We start from the raw sequence: 6,878 nt of genomic DNA on the forward strand, positions 1-6,878 counted from the left end.
CACCATGAAAATAAACCATGTTTATTTTAGTGTTTGTAATATTTATATTTGGGTTTACCAATGTTGGGTTTATAATATTAGTCCCTTGGCTTTAATATTATTCCCTTGGCTTCATAATCCCTTCAAGTTTTAGTATTAATCCCTTGGGTTTATTTTCCTTTGAGTTTATAATATCAGTTGCTCTGGTTTATTATTCCTTTGGGTTTTTAATATCAATGATGGTCAACCATTGTCAATCATAAGCAACAATGGTTGAATTTTGGATTGTGATAAAGATTGTCTCACCATGAAAATAAACCATATTTATTTTAGTGTTTGTAATATTTATATTTGGGTTTACCAATGCTGGGTTTTTAATATTAGTCCCTTCCCTCGGGTTTAATATTATCCCCTCAGGTTAATAATCCCCTGGGTTTTAGTATTGATCCCTTGGGTTTATGTTTCCCTTGGGTTCATAATATCAATCCCGTGGGTTTATAATATCAATCATGGTCAATCATAACCAACCATGGTCAACTGTGGTCAATCATGGTCTGATCTCACATTATGTGATCTGCAATGGGGCACTAAAGGCTTCTTGTCAAGCTTACAAGAACCTCTTTCATTCCAAAGCTTATATATTCCCCAGATCTATGCTTATGATTGATAATTGTGGAATTAACAGTGCTTGAAATAGGTGTATGCTTGTGTTTTTCTTTAATTGTTTATGTGCTTTAATTTGATTTGCTTAAACTGATATATAAAAACATAGAACATCAAATAATGCAGATAATTGTTGGGTGTGGAGCCTGATTATCTTTTGTATTCAAAGGTATCACCACATTGGACCCCAGTTTGAAATGGGGCAGCAATGCTGCCCGTAAAATATTCGCTGCAGGGGGGGTCTAGGGGGGCCGGTTGCGACCTTTTGGGAGCCCCCCCCTTGACAAGGGGATCGGGGGCAGCGCCCTCGAAGCTAAGAATAGATGTAAAATTTCCTTATAAAATGTTGTAATTTCGTAGTCAATCTGGGCCATTCATTAGGCGGAGATTTGACTGTAGAAGTTATGTTTAATTTAGGGTTTTTTGCCCTAGAAGGAAACCCCTCGCTATATATGAGGGAATTGTATTGTGTCTATGTAGATTTGTATTCTGAGTGAGGAAGAGAGAGGAGATTGAGATCGAAGAGAGCGTTACATCAATCTGTTGTAGGTTATATCTCTTCAGTTTGTTGGATAATATAAAAAGAAGGGCTGGTTGTTTCTTCATCGACGTAGCCCAGACTGGGTGAACCACGTCTATCTGTGTCTCTCTTGTTTTATGTGTTTTATGTGTTTATATTTATATTATATTTCATGTGTTCCATTTCTCTGTAATATATAATTTTCTAACAATTGGTATTAGAGCCAAAGGTCTATTTGGTTGATAAACTCTTAGGAGAGAAGGATTCCTGGTTCGAGTGGGAGCAATGGCGGAAGATGGTAGGTTTAGGGTTGAAAAATCAACGGCCAAAACTACCAGCTCTGGAAGATGCAGATGGAAGATTATCTGTATCAGAGAGATCTGTACCAACCATTGAGCAGAAAGCCAAAGAAGTCGATGAGTTTGACAAACACAGAATGGGATATTCTCGATAGAAAAGCACTTGGAACAATACGGGTGTGCCTAGCGGCATCGGTAGCGTTTAATATTTCAAAGGAAGCAACAACTGAGGTTTTAATTTCAACATTGGCCAAGCTATATGAAAAACCCTCGGCATCAAATAAGCTATTTCTTATGAAGCGTTTATTTAATATGAAGACGACAGAAGGTGGATCTGTTGTTGATCATTTAAATGAATTTAATACAGTTACCAGTCAGTTAAGTTCTGTAGGGGTAAATTTTAATGATTAAGTTAGGGATCTGTTATTTCTGTGCTTATTGCTATATAGTTGGAATGGTTTAGTTATGGCCATTAGTAACTCTGTCTCTAGATTTAGTACTTTAAAGTTTGATGATGTTGTCGGTGCAATCCTTAGTGACGAAATGCAACGGAAAAGCTTCGGTGAGACATCAGGTAATGATTTGACTGCAGAAACTAGGAGAAGAAAAATGGAAAGAGGAAAGAGCCCTGGATATCGAAGTAAGTGAAGAAAAGGTAGATCCAAGTCCAGATCGGGGATAGTGTGCTGGAAATTCAGGAAGAAAGTACACCTGAAGAAAGAGTGCAAGTCTCGAAAAGGAAAAGAAGGAAACGCGCAACAAGAAAATAATCATGAAGTCAATGTGATAGGTGATGTGTTGCAAGATGCTTTGATTCTTTCATTAGAAAATATTATTGATGCCTGGGTGGTAGATTCAGGGGCCTCATTCCATGCCACACCTGATACGAAACATTTTCATGATTATGTTCAAGGAGATTTGGACGTGTTTGATTGGGTGATGATAAACCCTGTAAAATCATTGCAATGGGTACAATTTTCATAAAATAGCTGAGTGGAAATCAATGGCTATTGAAGGAGGTAAGTCATGTTCCAGATCTGAAGAAAAATTTGATTTCAACATGGCAGTTGGGAGGTGAAGGTTGCGTAACTACTTTCACAGATAAAACCTAGAAGGTCACTAAAGGATTCCTGGTAATAGCAAAAGGAGGAAAGGTTGGTACATTGTATTTATGCAATGGTATTTCTAATTTTGTTAATGCTTTAACCTCTATAGGAGAAGATAATAAATTGTGGCATCATAGGCTTGGGCACATGAGTGAGAAGGAGATGCAGATTATTCACTCGAGAAATTTGTTGCCAGGTTTGAAGCATGTTGATTTAAAATTCTGTGACAATTGTGTTTATGTAAAAAAAAAAAGAGTTCGATTCCTTAGAGTTGGGGAAAAAAGAAGAGTGAAAAATTAGAGCTTGTTCATACAGATGTATGGGGACCTACTCAGGTATCATCTCTTGGTGGCTCTCGTTATTATGTTACTTTTATTAATGATGCAACCAGAAAAACCTGGATTTATTGTATTCAAAATAAATCTGATGTATTTGATACTTTCAAGAAATCGAAAGCTTTGGTTGATAATGAGACAGGAAAAAGGTTGAAGTGTCTCAGATCATATAATGGAGGTGAATATTGCAGCAAATAGTTTGATAGGTATTGTTCAGAGAATGGAATTTGTAGAGAGAAGACAGTTCCAGGAACACCACAAGAAAATGGTGTGTCAAAAAGGATGAACAAGACAATCATGGAGCGTGCAAGGTGCATAAGATTATATGTAGGATTGCCTTTACAGTTTTGAGTAGATGTTGTAGATACTGATGTTTATCTAATAAATAGAGGGCCTTCAAGTTCCTTGGATGGTGGTATTGCAGAGGAGGCGTGGACAGGTAAAAAGGTAAACTACTCTTTTTTAAAGACTTTTGGTTGTGAAACCTTTGTCCACATTAATAAAGAAAATAGAACAAAAACACATATTTCATTAAATTTGGAAGTTTTCAATGGATCTAGAATTTAGAACTTTAACTAGATTAAGTTTTTTCAAAATGAGGAATTAGAAAGTCACTTAGTTCACTAATTTTAATGTAGATATTCACCATTTTTTGTGTAAAAATTATCATGATAAGCTTTATAAAAAAAGTTATATAAACTTGCTAAAGCAAATCTTTCACATCTTAATCTTGGATTCCTTACATTATCTATTTTAATAGTTTTTATGGTTTATATTAAAAGATAAGTTTTTTAAGGTTATTTTATGAAAATAATGATGTGTATTTTACTATAATTAACCCATTTAATTATAATCGGATATAGTAAATATCATGTATGTGTTAAGCTACAATTATTACTAAGAAAGTGTTGGCACAATTTAAAAGTCTATCGCCTTTGCAACACTAATAATATGGTTGAAGATTAAAAAACTCTCATAGATCATCCAGTTTATACTCATATTGGAATTAAATTTCAAAATATTTGTGACGCTGCCAACCTTTTTTATTGTTTAACTAAACAAAATTATGATGGTCTTGAAACACTTCTTTTAATACTTTTTGAGCATATTAACAATAAAATTCGAAATAACTTTTAGTAATATCTTTTTACCCATTTTTGGTCTTAATGGATGATAATCATCATTATCACCATCATAATTACATACTATTGTAGGAAGTTTGCACCATTTTAGAGTTGAGGAGGAAAAAAAATAGTATCAAATTAAATGTTGAATGTGAGTAGTAGCATAATTTATTTTTATTTATTATTTGTACTTTTATGTTAATAAAAAAGTTGATTGAGGCTTACTTAATGAATAATAGATTAATATGCAAGATACATATTAAGTATAAAGTTATTTAATGACAAATGATCTTAGTGATGTATCCAATATATACCATTATTTAGAACTTTAACTAAATTAAGTTTTTTCAAAATGAGGAATTAGAAAGTCACTTAGTTCACTAATTTAATGTAGATATTCACCATTTTTTGTGTAAAATTATCATGATAAAATTTATAAAACAAATTTATATAAACTTGCAAAAGCAAATCTTTCACATCTTAATTTGGATTCCTTACATTAACTATTTTAATATTTTTTATGCTTTATATTAAAAGATAAGTTTGTTAAGGTTATTTTATGAAAATAATGGCGTATGTTACTATTATTAATCCATTTAATTATAATCCGATATAGTACATATCATGTATGCGTTAAGTTATGATTATTACTAAAGAAGTGTTAGCACAATTTAAAAGTCTATCACCTTTGCAACACTAGTAATATGGTTGAAGATTAAAAAAACTCTCATAGATCATCTAGTTTATACTCATGTTGGAATTAAATTTCAAAATATTTGTGACGCTACCAACTTTCTTGATTGTTTAACTAAACAAAATCGATCTTGAAACACTTCTTTTAATGCATTTTGAGTATAACAATAAAATTCAAAATAACTTTTAGTAATATCTTTTTACCTTCTTATATACCTTATTTGGTCTTAGTGGATGATAATCATCATTATCACCATCATAATTACATACTATTGTAGGAAGTTTGCACTATTTTAGAGTTGAGAAGAAAAAAAAATTAGGATCAAATTAAATGTTGAATGTCAGTAGCAGATTGAGACTTGCTTAAATAATAATAGATTAATATATATCTTAAAGTTATTTAATGACAAATGATCTTAGTAATGTGTCCAATATATACTATTATTTAAAACATTAACTAGATTAAATTTTTTCAAAATGAGGAATTAGAAAGTCACTTAACTCACTAATTTTAATGTAGATATTCACCATTTTTTCTGTAAAAATTATCATGATAAACTTTATAAAAAAAATTATATAAACTTGCTAAAGCAAATCTTTCACATCTTAATCTTGGATTCCTTACATTATCTATTTTAATAGCTTTTATGGTTTATATTAAAGATAAGTTTTTAAAGGTTATTTTATGAAAATAATGATGTGTATGTTACTATAATTAACCCATTTAATTATAATCAGATATGGTAAATATCATGTATGTGTTAAGCTACAATTATTACTAAGAAAGTGTTGGCACAATTTAAAACTCCGTCGCCTTTGCAACACTAATAATATGGTTGAAAATTAAAAAACTCTCATAGATCATCCAGTTTATTCTCATATTGGAATTAAATTTCAAAATATTTGTCATGCTACCAGCCTTCTTGATTGTTTAACTAAAAAAATTTATGATGATCTTGAAACACTTCTTTTAATGTTTTTTGAGCATAACAATAAAATTCGAAATAACATTTAGTAATATCTTTTTACCTTCTTATATACCATATTTGGTCTTAGTGGATGATAATCATCATTATCACCATCAACATTACATACTATTGTAGGAAGTTTGTACCATTTTAGAGTTGAGAAGAAAATATTTTTTTAGGATCAAATTAAATGTTGAATGCGAGTAGTAACATAATTTATTTTTATTTATTATTTGTACTTTTATGTTAAAAACTTGAGGCTTACTTAATGAATAATAGATTAATATGCAAGTTATATATTAAGTATAAAGTTATTTAATGACAAATGATCATAGTAATGTGTCCAATATATACCATCATAGATCCATTTTAAGTGCAGATGTAGGAATCAAATTTCTTCACGTGCAAATACTTTTAGTGAAAAATACAATGTGTTATTTTTCATTGTTGAAACTGTATTTTTGAATGCTAAATAGAGTATATATACGACCAAATAAAAATTTTAACCATAAAAAACTTTTTTCTTATATATAGATATATATGAAGTTGATATTGACATAAATTAGTTAACATAAATCTTCAAATAGTTTCTCTGTATCTCTAGCTGAAATATTTTTGAAAAGTATAAGATTTAAACATCTAATTCACACATTTTATATACTTTTAATTACTTTACAAAATATTCATTTTTTTTACTTTTCTATTTAGAACATAATTTTTATTTTCCCCCCATATTGGGATGTAAAATGAGCCTCTCGTCTCAATTACTAATCATTTTAATGATCAAAATCAATCATGAATTAGAATAGTAACAAAATAGTACAATTTGATTATTTTCAAATACAACAAGAAAGAGAGAAAATTGACTAAGATATTTATTACAAATGTTTAGTTTTTATTCCTATAGTGTTTAAGCATATTATATTGAAAAGAACATATTAACATTCATCTAAAACTTAGATTCCTTACATTATTTCTATTATCATTAACATTTATATTTATGTATTAAATTTGACTCGTGAATAATAGATTTTGCCAAAAAAAAAACTTACCTATAAAGTTATTTAACAATATACTAATATTGTTTTTCTTACTATTATTGACCATTTTAAATTGACACTAACTACTTTTCCTAAGTTGAGTACAAATTAATTATACTAGTACAATGTTGGCACCAATTCAAAATCTATA

This window comes from Pinus tabuliformis, chromosome 7, assembly GCF_031772625.1.
Source record: "Pinus tabuliformis cultivar Carrire ecotype Pingquan chromosome 7, CPIR1, whole genome shotgun sequence".
Lineage (NCBI taxonomy): Eukaryota > Viridiplantae > Streptophyta > Pinopsida > Pinales > Pinaceae > Pinus > Pinus tabuliformis.